The sequence below is a fragment of the Ambystoma mexicanum genome, chromosome 5q (genome assembly GCF_040938575.1).
Source record: "Ambystoma mexicanum isolate Mex_15411 chromosome 5q, UKY_AmexF1_1, whole genome shotgun sequence".
NCBI lineage: Eukaryota > Metazoa > Chordata > Amphibia > Caudata > Ambystomatidae > Ambystoma > Ambystoma mexicanum.
In genome coordinates, this window is record NC_090933.1 from 995,286,334 (window position 1) to 995,306,850 (window position 20,517).

The 20,517-nt window shown below is 40.8% G+C and overlaps 1 protein-coding gene and 1 long non-coding RNA gene across 6 annotated transcripts in view; one reads left to right on the forward strand and one right to left on the reverse strand.

Annotated features, from left to right (window-relative positions):
- The window catches only part of SYBU (syntabulin), a 464,609-nt gene that overhangs the window by 355,739 nt on the left and 88,353 nt on the right, over nucleotides 1-20,517 (reverse strand). The gene's annotated exons all lie outside the window — the stretch shown is intronic.
- The window catches only part of LOC138497834 (uncharacterized), a 172,569-nt gene continuing 169,295 nt past the window's right edge, over nucleotides 17,244-20,517 (forward strand). For both annotated transcript variants that reach the window (XR_011278652.1, XR_011278653.1), the window contains exon 1: nucleotides 17,244-17,529. This is a non-coding gene — a long non-coding RNA (uncharacterized lncRNA). The remainder of the gene's footprint in view (nucleotides 17,530-20,517) is intronic.

Here is a 20,517-nt window from a genome sequence, read left to right on the forward strand (position 1 = left end):
GCCGTGCACTCTATCTTTCGGTTAGGCCTTCCACTGGCCCACTGTGGAGGTGCTTTCCGCTCATCAGGGGAATTCGTCTTGCCGGGGAAAAAGACCAGTCATTCTGACAGGATCCTCCCACTTGCCACCCAGCACCGCTACCTGCGCGCATTCAGACACTCTATTTATGGCATACTTGCAGAGTTAAAACCTACAAACTGCTTCTGCATTCATTTACTTGTTTTACGGCTGCAGTTTTGCACCAATATAATTTCATGTTCGAGTCTGGGTTTTGGGTTAAACCAGCAGATGCATTCTGGTACATGTATGCTGCCCAAAAGGCAGATGGCTGGAGGAGGCATGCTAAGTACATTTGTTTGCAGCAAACTACTAAAAGAGCTGGAGAGGCCCTGATTGCATTCACTTGTTCCAAGCCACTGCAGGCTAGGCTGCTGAGAGCTAAATAAACTTTAATTACAATTCACTGCTGCAGGCTATTGAAGAAGGGGGTGTGATTAATTGAACACAGCTGCCTGAGACTGCAATCCGCTCCATATTGTTGGGCTTTAGGCTGGAAGGGCCTTTATATGCTCACTTTGAACAGAAACAGTTGTTCAGTCAGTTGCTTCCACTGGGAGTTTGTGCTTTTGAACCTTTTCTGAATATCCTGATTTGGCTTTTGAATCCTGCTTCTTGTTCCTGCTTTGTTGCACCTTTTGAGACAGCTTTTGCAGTGTGCCTGTTTTTTTTTTTTTAAAAAAAAACCTTTTTTGTCATGTTTATTTTTGAAACAGTTGCACAGTGAAAACAGCCAAGAAAAACAAAACATACATCATCACATGACATGACTTACTCTAGTGATCAAATAATTTAAACAGCAACATTCCCAGTACCCCCAAATGTTCCCCCACCATCCACGCTTCACAGGCCAAGTGTCCCCTCGGCCGTTCTAGATAGGGTTCTGGGGTTCTAGCTCCATGGCCTCGTGCAGGGCCAAGCAGGCAATCCGGGGCTTGTAAGTTTGTGCTTGGAAATGTCTGTCATACTCCATAAGGGGGGGTGGGTCCAAATATCAATGAACCGATGTTGGAAGCCCGCTCTGGTCGTGGTGACCTTTTCGGCCGCCAGGATGTTCCATAGTTTGACCCACTCAGGATCATGGAGGGGCCCTCAGTGGACTTCCACGTCCAAGCCGTTGTAATTCTTGCCGCTAGTAGCATTTGCGTAAGAAGTTTGGCAATCTTCCTGACCTAGGATAGGACCTTGGCGCCGGTACCCCCACTAAGATGACTTCAGGTTCATTGGGGAGGGTCACTCTGGTGATTTCCTTAATGGTGGCAACACATTGGTTCCAGAAAGTTTGCCTTGTGGGGCAGGTCCAGCACATATGGAAGATTGACCCAGGTTGTCCACACTAATGCCAACACAGGGGGCTGATGGCTCGGTTGAATTGATGAAGGCGTATCGGAGAGTAATACCATCGAAGGAGCAATTTGTAAGTGCATTCACGGTTGGTTATACAAAAGGAAGATGAATGGGTTCTAGTCCATATGTCCACCCAGATCTGGTCGTCCAATGAGCGACCCAGGTTGGTTTCCCACTGTAGCATGTATGGGAGTCTGGAGGAAAGAGGGTCATCATGTAAGAGTTTGTAAAGCTTGGAGATCCCACCTTTCGTTGGTAGCTCCTGCAGGGTAAGTTCAAGTGGGCTGGGGTTTTGTGTGGCTTCTTGTTGGATCGAGGCGTGAGAGCACTAGTGTCGAAGCTGTGCATAGGTGAAAGAAAGTTTACATTCCTCAAAGGTGCGATGGCAGTCTGCCTGATTTTGAACCATTTCCTTGATTTCCAGCTGTTGTCTTGTGAACCCTTGTCCCGTTTTGATGTTAAAAACATTCAGTCCTTTGACTCTATCTTTTCTGCCTTTCTGACTTTCTGTAAACACCCTGTTTTCTGTAAGCATTTCTGCTTTACAGACCTGCCCTGTTTGTGCCTAACCTTTCTCTCTTTCTCTCTGCAATCCCAGTGTCTTGAAGTTTTTATGTTTGTTCTTTGCCTGCAATATCACCAGACTTTGTTCCATAGTTTTAGTGCCTGGTCTTAAGTACTCTGAGTTTCCTGAACCCCTCATACTCGCTGTGGTGGCAGTGACCTATCTTGTCTGAAACCTTTGTCTTGTGTATTCTGATATTCCAGTCTCTGCTTTGTACTTTGTTTCACTATCCTGTCCTGTAACTGGTTACTTCTTTCAGCACTGCTTTTTGCCTGTATTACATCTTGGTCCACTGTTGCGCCTCTGCTCTGCATCCATTTACAGTGTGACCCCTGGGTTGGTCTCCATTCAGGTCCTATAAGGGAAAGACTTCCTTTGCGTAGTCTGGTGGTCTCCAGTTTTACCCTTAGACTGAGTTCAACAGTTTCTTTGGCACGCCGAACTCATGATGCTGCTACTGTATGACCGTTGTTAAGATTAATCTGCTGGTACTGATCCCAAGGGCTTTCCCTAATCCATGGAGACCCCTCATCATATTCCAGTAACCCTTTATTCTGATCAATTCCTGTTGCCCAATATATTTGCTTGTCTTTGCATTCTCTGTCTCTTTACTTGCAGCCAGCTCCCGCTCCTACCCTTGCGGTTACTGTGAATGCCTGTCTCAACTCAGATCAGCTTGGTATCTACCCTGTTTATGTTATATGCTAGCATTTCCTCAGGAATCTACCCTTTGATAACTGATCATTTATAACGCGCTTAATACAGAGTGGTTTCTAAGTGTGGGATTGTGATTCGGGGTACTCTCGGGATTAGGGATACCCTAATCTACAGTGCATACTGTGAGATATAGCTTTTGCTGTGTGCTCTCCGGCCAGACTCCTGACACATTCTTAGTTGAGGTCGGCCACCAAGTATAGTTCTTATAATGTTTTAGAGTTCAGCTTTCGTACAGAGCTCCTGCTCCAGTATCTACTTCTACTTCTCCTCTCAACACTGGAGCAGCCTACTGGGCGTCCTCATGCATTCTCCTGAACCACACCCTCCACGCCCCTCTTTCTTGAGCTGTTCTGTACTTCCTTCTGCAATATGTTGGGCCTCTGTCGCTAAGCCCTTCTTGCTCTTTCTCACTCTCTCGACCTCCATTCTGATCTACAAATCGGTCTCTCAATTTTCCATTCCCTCTAGTACTCTCATCGGTACCCGTCCTGGTACTATAGCTGGTACTCACATGCCTTGGTTTGCTTCTGACACCATGATATTGGGGGTCATCACGGGTTGGGCGGAGTGACAGAAATGCGTCGGTAACACTATTACCGCTGCATTACCGCTGTGCCCAATCTCGAGTTTCGCTTATAGCGCCAGACCGAATTGCAGTAACACTATCCCAGTGGATTTACCGCCAGGATACCACCATGGTCCTGCTAGAGCCCATACTAGGTGTCTGCCGTGACATACTATCCATTTAATTGAATATAGCTTTGCTGGTATTTTTCCTGGTCGTTTGTAGCATCCTCGAGAGTTTCTTCATCTCATTACATAAACCGTCAGGGTGGTTCGAGGTTTCACAGTAATACACTGTTTTAGTCATAAGGTTAGACCCATAAGGGTTTGATCCTATCGTCCGACTACCGGGTTGGGGCTTAAAGGGGTTGTGCCTCCCAATAGTGAACTTATCCCCAGGAGAGGAGTCTCTATCTAGAAGGTCCTCCCGCATGTTACCACCCCTACGGTGACTATTTGTAAGCAGCTTCACCTCCATAGCCTCATGGAGAGGGCTTCTCCCCTGGGGAGAAGTAATGCCATCTGGAGGATCATCACAAGTCCCACAAGGCTCATCGCTATCACCACTACTTTTCAACATCGACATGACTCCCCTGATCAATCTCATCAAAAAACATGGCCTCGCCTCCTACAACTACGCAGATGACACTTAAATCATCTACAAAATCAACTCCAGTAAAGAACAAAACCCAACACTCACCAACTGCTTCATCGAATTAAACCACCAGTGGATGAGCACCAACAGCCTTAAACTCAACCCGGACAAAACAGAAATCATTATTGCACCCAAATGCCTGTTGAGTAACCACCACATCCCATGGCCCACCGAGCTAAGAAACCCACTAGAATCATCCAAAGTGGTCACGGCAAAAGCATCTAGCTCGGAATGCCATAATACCAAACCAGAAAACTACAACGAATACGGAATGCAGCAGCAAGACTACTCCACAGACTAACTAAGAGAGAACACATTACACTAGCGCTGAGAACTGTAAGGATATTTGGCATGTTACAGCACAGAGTACAGCACTACTGCACAAGTAGCACATTTTTTTTTTTTAGCATCACCACAAGGGTGCGGTGCATTGCTATATGGGTTACCAGATTAACAAGGAAAGACAGGCTATTCAGTCAAAAACGATTTTAACATATAAGATGCAAATCTATTTTTACAGTTAAAAGCACACGTGCTCATTTAAAAATGCACACTATTTTTCACCTGAAATGCCTATGGTGCGAGAGACACATTTGAAAATTAACAGCTAACCTATTAACCATTAACCTGACTAATAAAACCTTATTTAACATAACCCACTAATGAAATGTGTTCTCCACTGCAGAATTAGGCATACTCTGAAAACCATTTAAATGTGTGTGCAGATTTTTTTTCTTCTCTTCTTTGTCTGCTTCTCCGTGTTTTTGTGCACAGTAACTGCAGGAAGAAGGAAGTCAGATTTGCAACAATTGCAAATGTATAAGCGAAGCTATTGTTGAGAGTAGGAGGATGAGAGATGATGGATTTCATTGGGACACGTCATACAGAGGGCTGAGATGAAAGTTTTAGTGGGCAGTATCGGGGAAAAAGACAGGCAGACATTTTTCTGCACTACTGGGGAGAAGACCTGGCTGTGGGACTCCTGACTGAATGCAGATCCCTGCGTCCTGCTACAGTCAAGATTTGGCAGTCGAGATTGGGGAGAGCTGAAAGAAGGACCTTTCCACTGGCTGAGGCATTCCTATCTGCAAAAGCTGAGAATTCCAGGCAATGACCCCGGTTTGAGAAGGCAAGCGTTCCTTTTTGCTGGAGTCAATCCAAGGGAGCCACATTCACAAAGAGAACAGCCAAAGAGAACAACTAAAAAGATAAGGTAATGAGAAGTGTGGGAGCTGAGTGTGTACGGTAATATGCAGTCAGTGTAGGATTCCTGTGCATGCCTTAATCAAATGCTAATGTTGCAATTTGAGTTCTGTTCTCCGCCACTCTCTTTGCAGTGTGTCATAGACAATGCTTTTACTGTACCATTTTATTTATTTCTGTAAAGAATGAGATCGTGTTTAAATGCAACTTTTATAATACAGAAAAATATTTGAAAACAGACGGGTGGTGTATTTAATATTTACCATTACAATGCCGATGATGTGGGGAGATTTTTAAACAGTGCAATGGTCATTTTAAGACAGATGTGTGCATGTCAGAATCAGTATGAACAGTTGTGAGTGACCGTAGCATAGCTTGTTGGAGGTACATGAGCCAACGGGAAGAGAGACTCTCTGAACATAGCTCCCTACCGTATATAAGGTAGTGGAAATTACCACAAGACTACCATATATAGCTCTCTGTCGTAAATAAGTCAGTGAGTTCGCCCATGGTGGCACACCATCACTATTACTGAAAAATGTGGTCTTCCTAAAATGTAGGTCTGAGGTCTCTCTAGTGATCACACGAAAAATCTAAGCAAAGATAAGGGATTTTGGACATTGGGGCCACAAATAAAACAAGGGAATTATGCTCACCAAAATACCACCAACCGCGCCTACCAACCACGTATACCAAATATGCAGGTCTGGGTGCTGAAATAATGCATGTCCATTGTATTATTGTTGCACATGGCCAAATCTGAATACAAAGAGTGATTATTGCTAAGTTATTTTTCGGCGGTAATAAAATACCGTCAGGCCCCAAATCTCCACAAAATACCCTACATATTTATGGTGCGTTGCAGGCCGGGAAAGTGATCATAGAGTACCTACTGGGCGTGGCAAGTGTGTCTCACACTGCCATTTGCACATTAAAGGGAACCCATTTTATAATAGCAGTGTGCCACTAAAAACGAATTTCAGAATGTCACAAAGGGAAACCACATTCTCAGATCTAGTGCAATATTTAGAGGCAAAGTTATTTGCACATGGGAATTGGTCTTCGAATAGCACGTTAGAATGGAGTAACCGCATTCAGGGTGAGGTGCAGAAAGAAAAACTAGACAATATTTTTGCAGAATGCAGCATAATTCAGGTCTGCCTTACAAGATTATTGAATGCAGCCGATAAAAGTGCAGAGAAAGACTGTTTAATACGGCTATGCGGCAAAATATGGTTTATTTTAAACAAATCCCTGCGAATGCAAGCGAATGATACTCAGCTAATTAACAGGTTAAAGACTGAATTAGAGGGGCAAGTAAACATCAGGAAATGTTGAGAGCAGAATTGGATGTATGCCAAAAAGACATGCAATTAAAATACAGAGACTTTGATACTCAGTTATCCAAAAGCAAGAAACAATTTGAAGATAGTGAGCAAGAATTGGCACACTTAAAAGCCTTAGTGGATCACATTAGGCAGGATAAAGATGAGGTTGTTTCAGAAATGCAGATTTTACAAAAAGAACATTGCGAAAAAGAAGGTGATCTCCAGAGTGCAGAACAAGAAATGATTAAAATGATTCAAGAAAGAGACAAGAGAAATAAAGAGTTCAATGAATGCCAAATGCAAATGTGCGATATGCAGGAGGTGATTAATAAAATGAGTGATGAAAATAATTATTTGCAAGATGAAGCCAACAGACTCCTTAAAAAGTGTAAGGACTTAGAACAGCAAATGTGCATTCCCAGGTCCCAGGAGAGGCGGCAGGGTACCACATTCAATGGAGTGGAGGTGAATTCTAGCTATGCCCAAAGAGCTAGTGCCCCAGTGACTGGGCCGGTGACTGAACTTGGTTGCAGCGCCCTTGGGGGATTTGATACTCCCATTGGGGGCAGCCACCAATCTCATACACCTGAAAACAGGATTGAGTCACACAATAGTGCAATTCCATGCATTGCAACAAGTAGCCCCATAAAAATAATGAAATCCATTAAAGCCCTGATCAAACCATTTAAAAAGGGAGGTGAATGCTGCATTGAGGATCACTTAGAAGCGGTACATGACATTTTTAAAGCACTTCAGATACCTAGGGAACAGTACAGACAATATTTTCATTTAACTTTAGATGCCCCGACGGCCAGCATCATAAGGGGATTAAATGAACAGCAGAATATGACATGGCTGGAGTTTGAAAAAGAAATTAGGCGTCATTTTTCTCCTTTTCAGTCATTGCAGGAGGCAAAGAAAGTCGCGTACACAATTACTGCTGGACCTAATACATCCCCTCGCCAATTTTTACAAGACTTAAAAAGAGCATTCTCTCGCTTTGATGTATCTTTTGACTCAAATTCCAATGAGTTTAAAACCGCATACTTCTATGGGCTACAGAAGACATCATATCCCAATTGGTCCGTGAATTTGACCGTGACAAGTCCCTTGAATGGATTGTACATCAAAGCACAAAGCTATATGAGGTACTCTATTGTCAGGGTAGAGAAAGTGATAAAATGAAAGATACCAGGCCTAAATCTAAAGAACCCTCAGCCACAGTAATGGAAATCAGGTCAGCCAAAATGTCCCTTGAGTCTGCTCAAAGCCAAGGTAAAAATAATGTGACACCTGAACAAAGGGGTAATCAACAAAGATCGCCATTTCCTGTACCAATGTTCCAAACACATGATCCTAGTAATAGAGAGAGCTACATCAGCCCTAGATATTTAGGGGATAGACCCCGGGTAGGATATCGGCCTGATATGGCAGGTATGAACAATAACCAGAGACAAAATCAAGATCAAAGAAATGATGGTCCCTACCAGTCATTGGGGACACAGAGCAGATTTGATCCCAGCACCATGATATATGGTAATCAGGATAGGCCCCGATATGTGGATCGATTTACTGATAATGGAAATCAACATAGGGGCCAGTACCCACAATCTGAGAGACAGGACATGAGGCAAAACGTGAACTACAATCCACGCCAGTACAATGATTCCCCACCAGGGGACTATAATCAAAGGATGGGTGCAACCCGCTCCCCTCCACAAATGAATCAAGAGTTCAGAAACCATCCCAACCGACGTCAATCACCTGAGAGGTATCAGAATAGATCCAATCAGGGGGAAAACAACCAATATCGACCTAGGCCACAGAAAGAGGATCCTAGAGAGATGGAAAGGTTCCAGTGCCTTGAGGCCCAAGTGAAAATGTTAGCTGAGCAAATAGGAAAGCTCTATACAGCGCAAAAACAACCTTCCAAAGAGGGGGCTGATGGCCATAGCAATGACCGGGGGGCTTCCGAAAAGTGACTAAGTACTCATGATAACTGCAGTGCCAAAATGACAGATTGCTCTGATATAATTTTGCATAACAACTCTGAGATGACTAATGGATTAAAAATGAAAGTACCAGTAAATGAAATTGTGATAGAAAGTGCAAATACTTCTAAAAAAGAGGTACGGTTTAACTTAGAGCTAAATAAAACAGTAAAGATTTGCACAAATGAAAAAGAAACATTAGGAATTCCAAAAGAACAAAGGAACAGATTTAAGAAAAATGACTTATGCATGGGGAATACCAGTGAACAGGGAGTAAGTGGGGATGCCATAGCTCCTTCCCTGGGCAAGCAAAACAATGACCAAACACAGACAGAAAAAGGAAATACTCACAAGGAGGGTACAAGTCAATCACCTGAAGAATTCTTTGAGCCACATATTTTTGAAGAGGCTGAAAGGGCTGGTATTACACTAAATGATCACAAATGCACAGAATTAAAAAATGACAAATTGCTGAATGATGTTGTTACACATGTTCAGTTGGAAGGTTGTAATGTGGTCTCTGATGTTACCCAGATGGATGGGCGAACAGTGGCCACACTCCAAAAAACCTCTGAACATGGAGAAATGAATAAAATATCTCGCACAGAAATGGGTAAAAAGGAGGGAAAAATGTCTTTTCATTTACCAATGTGCTTAGCCAAAAGTGAAAAAGATCTGAGAAAGGTGAGCCCTGAAATCAGTAAGAATTCACATTTCTTATGTGTATTAGAGGAAGTTGAGGACAGATATTATGCACCCATCACTGTAGAAGAAAAATGCCACACCTTCGCTATGATTGACACTGGCGCACAGGCCACAATTATGTCCAAGGAGCTGGTAAAGAGTATCAATGAAGGGAGGCCTCCACAGAGTCAGATCACAGTGAAGGCAAATCAAGGCCCAGTGCATAACTTTAATGGGGAGGAGGTGCCCATCATAGGTGTAACTGAGGTTGACATAAAAATAGGAAAGCACAGAATGAAACAAGAGGTATTGATCACATCTATTTGTGAAATTCCATTTCTGATGGGGACAGATTGCCTGAAAAGATTGTCTCCTCTCATAGATGGGGTGAATGGAGTGCTGTGGTCCTTAACCAAAAAACCATTGAGGCCTAAGAAACTAAAATCACAAAACAGCAATATAAATGAATGTCACACCGTTGCCAAAACAAATGATGCTGTGGAGGTATATCTCCAGAATAGCTGCATACCTAGTGTCACTGTTATATTAATGTGTCAAGACAAAATGCAGAGCGACAATGAAAAACTACCTGTACAAATATACTTGGACCCAAGGAAAGATTGGCAGACTGCCATAGATGAGCACACATTACGTTTCTATTTAAAAGAGAAAACATGCAAACAGAATATTGCTCCTAAAACAGATTCAGAAAAACACATTACCACTCTGGCAGAAATACACATGGAAGATGAGCAACCATGGGTTCATGTTGGTATAAATGATTATCTTAAAACAATAAAAGCCACTTTAGCACTTGAACATGAAAGGAGTTTCATTAATGAGAAATTGTTGCAAAAAATTATGGAGAGGGAAGAAATCCCGAAATTTAGGATTAAAAACCAATATGTTTCTGGGTTGGACAGTCCAGACTTTGAAAACCGAATTGCAGGCAGATGCATGCTTAAAATTAGCATTGGGCAGAAAACAATTTACCATAATGTATGGATAGTGAGTGGAGCACAAAATGAATTTTACATGGGCAATGACATCATGCACAGAATGTGTATGGTTTTAGATTTACTTAATCAAAAAATATGGTCACGCCTAGGTGGTCCGGCACCTGAATTTGAAGACAAAAGAAGGGCTTATCATTGTGCACAACTGGTTCCTTATGCAGTCGAATTACAAATGAGGAAAAATACTATTATTCCTGCATTTACAAAACAGTTTGCAATAACACTGAAATGCAAAAATGGACAGCAGATGAAAGGCTCTGATGCATTTGTATGCCTGAATGAATCCATAAAACAGCAAGGCCTGGATTATGAATACATTCCATTGGTAGACATTGGTGAGGGATCTGTAAAAATCATGGTAAATAATAAAGGTTGTCAGGATATTCATTTAGAGGAAAACTCCCCATTAGGAATGGCCATACAAAAATCACATTATACGGCAGATTTAAATAACATGGTGATTGGGAATATTCCTGAAAAATATGTAGATGCCAAGGGCGAGTTGCCAGAACACCTGGACTCTCAGCCCAAAGGAATATTTAAAATTCATTCTGTGTATCCTTATGATTCAAATGAGACAGTGTGCTGCCATCAAGAGGATTGCATAATATTTAATTTAAATGAAAATGAAACAGGAAATCAGCCCATTGAAGTGGAAGCTGATATGCCAAAATATTTAAAAGTGGCAGCTCTACAAAAAGACACAGCCACACAGTTAGAGGAAAGCGCTGAGATTCCTTTACCAGAAGAGTTTCCAGAATTTTCCAAAATGGTAGAAGAGCAGATCTCCTTAGCGGATGCATGTGACAGCGATAAGGATAGAGACGACCTGAGGGAAATATTTATGGAGTTTAAGGATGTATTTGCAAAAGATGCTTATGATTGTGGTTTAACTGATTTACATGTGGCCACACTACCAGAAGGTTGTAGCAGAAATCCAGTGTTTGTACGCCAGTATAGACTACCGCTGGCATGTTTAGAATCATTGGCAGAGATTATTAAAAATTTGGAATCACGGGGAATAATCAGGCCCATTCATAGCACATCCAATACGCCTATTTTAGGTGTGTTAAAGCCAAATGGTCAATGGCGGCTGTGTGCAGACTTAAGAGAGTTAAATAAAAGAGTACCAGTATCTAGATGGCCACTACCATTCATTGATCAGGGCCTAGCTCAGATACATGGTTCAAATGTATTTACCACGTTAGATCTCACATCTGGATATTGGTGTGTGCCATTGGCAGAGGAGATACAACACTTATTTTCCTTTACATTTGACAGGACTCAATATGCCTGGCTTAGAGCTCCGTTCGGGTACATCAATAGTGGGAGTGAATTTGGCATATTTTTGAGAAAGGCCATGCCGGATGCAGCGGAAAGAGGAACAATAGTTTATGTGGATGATGTCCTGATAAAAAATGAAAGCCTGAAAAGCCATTTTGATGAAATAAGACATGTGCTTGGCCAATTGCAGAAAGCAGGCGCCAAAGTATCTTTGCAAAAAGCACAATGGTGCAAGAAAAAAGTGAACTTTCTAGGGCATGAAGTGACTGAACGTAGGCTAAATCCACAAAGGAAGAAAATAGAGGCCATACAAAGATTAAAAGATCCTAAAGATGTGAAAGGAGTAAAAAGTTTATTAGGGATGACAGGCTATAACAGAAAGTTCATTGAGAATTATGCAGAAATCACTCAACCATTGACTAAACTGCTTAAACTAAATACTCCCTGGAGATGGGAAAGAGAGCAGTCTGATGCAGTGGCTAGATTGAAGGAATGTCTTGTAAAGGCACCATGTTTAGCATACCCCATAAAGGACAGGGATTTCTTTATAGAAATAGGTTTTTCTGAACATTGTATGTCAGCAGTATTATCACAAAAACACGATTTGAATCACAAAACCATTGCATATGCAAGTAAGGCATTTTCCCAAGTTGAAATGAGATTTAATGAATGTGAAAAGGCCCTATTAACCACTGTGTGGGCGCTACAACATTTCCACCCCATTGTTCAGGGAGAAAAGGTGATTATTGAAACAAACCATCAACCTTTGCAATTTTTAGAGAGTAAAAGAATTAGATCAGGCAATCTAGCGCAATCCAGAATCACTTCATGGACGCTGGCATTACAAGGTTTTCCCGTAGAAGTGAGATGTGGACAAAATAAAAAGAGCCCAATTGCTCAAGGGTTAGCTGACTTACATGATTGTGCAGCTGAACAAATACCAAATGAAATGGAAGTGGAAACTAGTTTGCAGGAATTTGAACAATCATCACACAAAGCTTTTGATGAAAAAACATGCAAGGATTTACCAACTGTATATGTGGATGGTTGTGCTTTTCACATTGAAAATGACAGTAATAAACAGTTAGTGGCAGGAATAGGAAATGTCTGGTTGAAATGTGAAGGCGTTCCCAGTATAGGGATGAGGATTGGAGATAGGAGCAGTCAGGTGGCAGAATTGGCAGCCATCTATAAAGCAATTGCTACTGCAGTTGATAAAAAGTTCAGTGAAATTGTCCTGGTGACTGATTCTGACTATGCACGGAATAGCTTTGTGGAGTATTTGCCTGGTTGGAAAGCAAGAGGCATGGTTACATACAACAAAAAGCCACTTAAACATGGAAAAATGATACAAGCCATAGACAAATTGGTGTCAGAAAATAATTTAACAATATACTGGAGAAAAATTCGTGGGCATTTAAAAACACCAGGAGAGGATAAGGAGGGAAATGATAAGGCAGACCATCTGGCTAAGATTGGGGCTGTGATGGGAGAATTGCTACCTATTGATTATTTAATGGGTGAAATACAAATTGATGCAGTCACACGTTCTAAAGCACCAAAGGAGGTAGATCAACCGGTGGTGCAGTGGAGCCATGACACGCCAGACCAAGATTTGATTGAGGCACAAAAGAATGATCACATTTTGGGAATCTATTATAATCATTTGATAGATCCTGAACAAAATCCTTTAACAGAAAATGATTGTATGGGAAAAGAAGAGTTGAGGGTGTTATTAAAGAACAAAACACGAATCAGATTACAGGATGGACTCATGATTAGAGAGTCCATAACAGGACAAATACAGTGGGTAGTACCCCTTTCATTCAGAGGACTGATGCTACACCATGCACATGATGCCATAACTGCGGGCCATAGAGGTTCACAAAAAACATTAGAAATATTAAAAGATTATGCTTACTGCCCACATATGTCCCAAGATGTGGAATTATATACTAGAGGATGTCTAGTATGCGCCCAATTTAAACCTGCTTCACCAATGCATAGAGCACCATTGATGAAAAGAGGCCTAACTCTCCCATGGTCAGATTTGCAAATAGACTATGTAGGTCCTTTAAAAAGGTCGAGCAGGGGACACCGTTATATTTTGAGTGTGGTATGTTTGATGTCGAAGTGGATTGAGTGCATTCCTGCACCAGATTGTAGTGCGCAAACAGCAGCCACATTGCTGGTGAACCATGTGTTCTCAAGGTTTGGGTTGCCACAAAGAATTGAGTCAGACAGAGGAAGTCATTTCACAAGTGCTCTAATGAGTAAGGTATGGCAAATACTAGGTGTGAAAAGGAAACTACATATCGCATATCGGGCGGCGTCTTCAGGTACAGTTGAAAGAAGCAATAGGTCTGATGTGGATATTTTAAAGAAATTTGTGGCAGAAGCAGGTTCCAGCTGGGATTTGCGTTTACCATTGGTTTTGATGGCAATCAGGTCGACTCCTGCCAAAGCAACAGGTGTTAGCCCCCATGAGGTCTTAACAGGTAGGAAAATGGTGTTACCACAACACCTACTATACAGAACACATGAGCAAACCCTTGTGAGTGCATCCACAGTTCATGAATATATTGATGAACTGAGGAGACATTTGCAACATGCATTTGCTTTTGTGCAGAGAAATCTGGAAAGAGCTGCTGACAGTGCAAAGTCATATTATGATAAAAAGACATCAGTAAAGGAATACAGTGTAGGGGATCAGGTGTACAAGTTTCATTTTGGAAAAAGTAAACAGAAACATTCTAAATTTCTAGCAGCCTGGCAGGGGCCATTTCGAATTATAGATAAGGTCTCTCCTGTAGTGTATAAAATTTTGAAAAATGAAGGTGAAACAGCAATAAAGCAGTTTGTCCATGTAAATCAAATCAAACCATGCCATCCCAGACATGAGATCAGGCAGCTTGAGCATGTAGAGACAGATAAAGTCCCTTAAAAAAAAAAGGAGAAAATAAGTGGATGTAGTCAGGAGGCAGTGACAAAGAAGTTAAAAAAAAAAAAAGTTGATTGTTATGATGGCACATAAACACTGTAATATATGTAAAAATATATGATATAAATAAATAAATAAATAAATAAATAAATAAATAAATAAATAAATAAATAAATGCACATATAATGGAAGCTCATGGTTGGTGTGCAGAGAGAAAGTGTGTTAAATATTGAATATCTGTTTGTTTTCTTTTAACTTGTGTTTAATTTCAGAAAAAAAAAATGAAATATTTTTACCAAGCATGTTTTATTTTTGGCAAAAGGATGAAGTTAGTATTACGCTATGTACTTAATTTGTTTATTTTCTATTTTGATTTAGACAATTAACATTATTTGGTCGGAGGTTCCGGGATCAGAGCCCACAGGAGAGACGATGGAGTCCTGGAACCCACGAGGACGGATTCCGGGAAAGCCCCAAAGAGGGGTGAAGACCAATGCTGCAAAGCGATCAGCATTGAAGATGATACCGATGATCTGGTTGATGATGATGATATTTGGAGGGATCTTCAAGAATTCAGAAGCACAGGTTGTCATTGAACCTGGACCAGCATCTGGTATCGCGGTGGAAGAGGCACCAGGATTCATCATGAGTGATAGAAGGATGATTTTCCAAAATATATACAAACCGTTAAATCCTGAGATTTTGATTGAAAAACACTTGAACAATACCGGAATAAAGATTGAACAGACTAAAGAGTGGCTGGAAATAAGAAAAGAGGACGCTAAGCAGTCAATAAGAGATATATTAATGCAATTGGAAAAAACATTTGTGAATTCAGCAGACATTAAGAAGAAGAGAGGAAAGAGAGGTGCGGTGATGCTCGCGATATCAATGGTAATGTCTATAATTGGAGCAATAATAGGTACCACAATATCAACAGCCAATTCTATTTCGGTAGGAACACTGAGTACTAAAGCACAACAACTGAGTATTGACCTAGAAATAATACAAAAAACATTAGATGGAATTAGAGGGGGACTGGATGAACAAGTGAGATTCATAAATGAAACTGCAATCATTCTAAATGAACAAGCGGATGTGATGCAACGGGCGACTAAAATAATACTTAAGCATGACAGAACTTTAAATGAAATATTGAACATATTGAGTCCTGTTGATAGACTATTAACGAATTATATGAGAGAAGTTCAAACTGCAGTTTCACAATTGATTCAAGGACATATTCCCTTGTATTTTGTTTCGCAGGATATCATTCGTCAAATGATAGAAAGATTGACCAGGAGGGAAATTGACCTTATACAGGTAAAAATTGCATTCGAAATGGGGAATGCAATGCTGTTATATGTGGACTTGGAAAGACTAGAGATCGGATTTTTGCTATGCATCCCATTTGTAGCCCCTGAACTTATTTATCAAACGAAGTGGGTACACAACGTGGGATTTTGGCAAGAGGACAAATTCATTAAGATTAAGACTCCAGAAGTGGTGGCATTTCAGTCATGGGAACCTGAAGTTTATTTAATACCAAACCTGGAAACATGTGTAACATTTAAAGAACAAAATTATATGTGTCCAGGTAAACCGTTTGTTCCTGATGCCACAGATGCTATTTGTGGGTTGAAATCTGACCCAAGTATATCAGAGGGATGTGAAGTGATTATTAGTAATATGGGGAGTGAAGAAATGGCACAGGCTAAAATGGTCAGAGGTAAATGGTTGGTCAGCACCTGTTTAAAGAACATGACGGTAGTACATTTAAACCATGGAACATACGTGGTTAAACAGGTAAAATATAATGTTTTTTATTTACAGGTTCCAAAGGATGCAATTGTGTCAATTGGGGGATTAACATTGTTTCATGTAACAAATGATGTTTGGGAAAGCCAAGTGGAAAATATAGATTTTTTTCAAAGGGATACTTTTCCAATAGATCCAGATGTGGAATATTTATTGAATCACAAAGAAAGACATGTTATGAAAATGAATTTGCGAAAAAACAATATTACAATTAGTAATCTGGGCATAATAGAAGTGGAAAGATTTAATTGGGGAACCGGGGGGGAACGCTCAATAGTGGGTTTGGCTATCCTGGTGCTAATCATGGGTGGATGGTTGATTGTGCTATCAGTAAAAATGAAAATGTTACTGATTTTACTGACTACGTCAGGAAGAGAAAGATATCCCAATACACATGCATTTTAAAAGAAAAAGAAAGAACAAGTTGTTTTTAGGAATTGGCATGGATTATAGCCAAGTTTTAAAAACAAAAGGAGGGTATATGTAAGGATATTTGGCATGTTACAGCACAGAGTACAGCACTACTGCACAAGTAGCACATTTTTTTTTTTAGCATCACCACAAGGGTGCGGTGCATTGCTATATGGGTTACCAGATTAACAAGGAAAGACAGGCTATTCAGTCAAAAACGATTTTAACATATAAGATGCAAATCTATTTTTACAGTTAAAAGCACACGTGCTCATTTAAAAATGCACACTATTTTTCACCTGAAATGCCTATGGTGCGAGAGACACATTTGAAAATTAACAGCTAACCTATTAACCATTAACCTGACTAATAAAACCTTATTTAACATAACCCACTAATGAAATGTGTTCTCCTCTGCAGAATTAGGCATACTCTGAAAACCATTTAAATGTGTGTGCAGATTTTTTTTCTTCTCTTCTTTGTCTGCTTCTCCGTGTTTTTGTGCACAGTAACTGCAGGAAGAAGGAAGTCAGATTTGCAACAATTGCAAATGTATAAGCGAAGCTATTGTTGAGAGTAGGAGGATGAGAGATGATGGATTTCATTGGGACACGTCATACAGAGGGCTGAGATGAAAGTTTTAGTGGGCAGTATCGGGGAAAAAGACAGGCAGACATTTTTCTGCACTACTGGGGAGAAGACCTGGCTGTGGGACTCCTGACTGAATGCAGATCCCTGCGTCCTGCTACAGTCAAGATTTGGCAGTCGAGATTGGGGAGAGCTGAAAGAAGGACCTTTCCACTGGCTGAGGCATTCCTATCTGCAAAAGCTGAGAATTCCAGGCAATGACCCCGGTTTGAGAAGGCAAGCGTTCCTTTTTGCTGGAGTCAATCCAAGGGAGCCACATTCACAAAGAGAACAGCCAAAGAGAACAACTAAAAAGATAAGGTAATGAGAAGTGTGGGAGCTGAGTGTGTACGGTAATATGCAGTCAGTGTAGGATTCCTGTGCATGCCTTAATCAAATGCTAATGTTGCAATTTGAGTTCTGTTCTCCGCCACTCTCTTTGCAGTCATAGACAATGCTTTTACTGTACCATTTTATTTATTTCTGTAAAGAATGAGATCGTGTTTAAATGCAACTTTTATAATACAGAAAAATATTTGAAAACAGACGGGTGGTGTATTTAATATTTACCATTACAATGCCGATGATGTGGGGAGATTTTTAAACAGTGCAATGGTCATTTTAAGACAGATGTGTGCATGTCAAAATCAGTATGAACAGTTGTGAGTGACCGTAGCATAGCTTGTTGGAGGTACATGAGCCAACGGGAAGAGAGACTCTCTGAACATAGCTCCCTACCGTATATAAGGTAGTGGAAATTACCACAAGACTACCATATATAGCTCTCTGTCGTAAATAAGTCAGTGAGTTCGCCCATGGTGGCACACCATCACTATTACTGAAAAATGTGGTCTTCCTAAAATATAGGTCTGAGGTCTCTCTAGTGATCACACGAAAAATCTAAGCAAAGATAAGGGATTTTGGACATTGGAGCCACAAATAAAACAAGGGAATTATGCTCACCAAAATACCACCAACCGCGCCTACCAACCACGTATACCAAATATGCAGGTCTGGGTGCTGAAATAATGCATGTCCATTGTATTATTGTTGCACATAGCCAAATCTGAATACAAAGAGTGATTATTGCTAAGTTATTTTTCGGCGGTAATAAAATACCGTCAGGCCCCAAATCTCCACAAAATACCCTACAGAACACTACATTGGTTACCAGTCAAAAAATGTATCCGCTTCAAAACACTCTGCATAAAACATAGAGCAATCCACGGTCAAGGAGTGGAATTCAAACTGAAAATCTCCATTTACAAACCAACACAAACACTAAGGTCCAGCAACTACATGTGCCTCGAACCAAAAACAATCTGCAAAACGCACATTCGGGGATCATCATTCTCCTGCATAGCGGCAAGACTTTGGAACTCGCTCCAAAAGGAAATACGAACAACAGATAATACGTAAAATTCAGGAAACTGTTAAAAACACGGCTCCTTTACTTCCCAAGCTAAAGAGGGAACTCCTGTGAAAGAAAAAACACCAACACAACGCAATATGAAACTGCGAAACCGGATCACCCAAAGAAACAAAAACTCGACCCCAAACTCTGTAGAATAAGATCAACTCAATGGATCAACCCAAAGCACAGAAAAAGACCCAGATGACCCCCGACTAACCCTAATTACAACTCTCTAATACTCTGCATATGCACCACCCAACATTGAAGAAACAAGACACATGAAAAACGAAAACACTGCAAACTCCAAACACCCTACCAACTCTCCACAACACCCAAGACGCACATAAAACACCTGAATACAACCACCCACCAAATACCACACAAATGTCGGTGAACTAAAAACATAACAGCACACAGTGACTGGTTTTTCCAAACTGAAGGCACCAACAGCACATCAACGCTCTCTTGTGCTTTTCCCTTTCAATCCCACTTACTAACCCATCTCGGCTCCCTTCCTTTCCAGATTCGCCTGGGAGCCTGAAGACCATGAAAATGGCAGCAGTGCACATTATAAATCAAAATAACATAACATACCATTATGTAAACTAGGGCATACATGTTAAACGCCAATCAGGTTCAACAATAGAGTGGCAATCAATGCATTTTGGTAAAGCAGATTAATGGGAAGCCAGATGCATTGTCCCGAGGAATAGCTAGAACAAACATTCAGTACTAAGGGTTGAGACTGCATGTTTACATATTTTGGGTGTAGGTCTAACTAATGCCTAGCTGAATGAGAGGTTTCTCTGCACAATGTTTTGTATAGAATTCCTGTTGATCTGAGACTCCAACTGGTCAGTCATTGTGAAACGAGCATTGGCAAAGCCAACGGCTTGGGTTTTTATGTAGACACAGGCACCCCTTCTGCTATACAAACACATGCATGCAAAACAGGAAGTACTACAAGCCACAATACCTTCTGCCCTCAGATTAAGTATATACACATGAATTACACTAGCTGCCTAACCACGAAATATATACAGCAAAACAATGTTAATTGCAGTGTTTTTATTAAATTAACTTCCACGCAGCCTGCGCTTTGCGTTAACACACTGCATGAGCAACTATCAAGAAGAGGTTTGGGCGTGGAGAGGCAGGAGTGGATGGGAATGGCCATAGGGATTAGCATGGCCATGGGCAGGCAATGGGTGGGCTCATAACCAAACAATACCTATAGACTGTGTATCCCTCCTCATATGTCATTCCACTATATCCCTTGTCATATGCCTGTCCTCCCCATGTGTACTCGAATCTGTACTTGAATGCACTAGTTTGGGCTTTATAGGTGTCAGAGCGACACCTAGTAGCCCAAACTCAAAAATGACAAGCACAAGTTTGCCACTTTTTCATAATTTGATCAAACAAAAAAGTGACACAGGGAAGTGATAATTGTAAGGACCTGTATTAATTCTGTATTTATTAATTCCTAATTCCTGTATTCATTCTTTAAAATGATTAGCCTTATTTTTGCCAATTTAAACCATTGAATCATCAGTTCTGACCCAGTTGTTGTCAATTCTTGCCAACAATGTTTTGTGCCTATCATTTAAATTCATCCTGACATGACGTTACTTCACAAAAAACATATTACAAATGACATCAATGTACCTGAAAATTAGTTATTTCTTTTGTTCACAGGGTGATGCTTCTGCACACTTGCTAATATTTAACAAACCACAGTAAAGTATTTACTAAACGCTAACCATGGCAGATATGCTTAGAGCTGATATGCTTCCTACAGTGGTCTTTAAAGAGTATGGACTGTATTGTTTAGATGGATTGATTGGCAGTTAATGGAGATACATCATTTAACTTAAATGTCATATAAGAGCCCC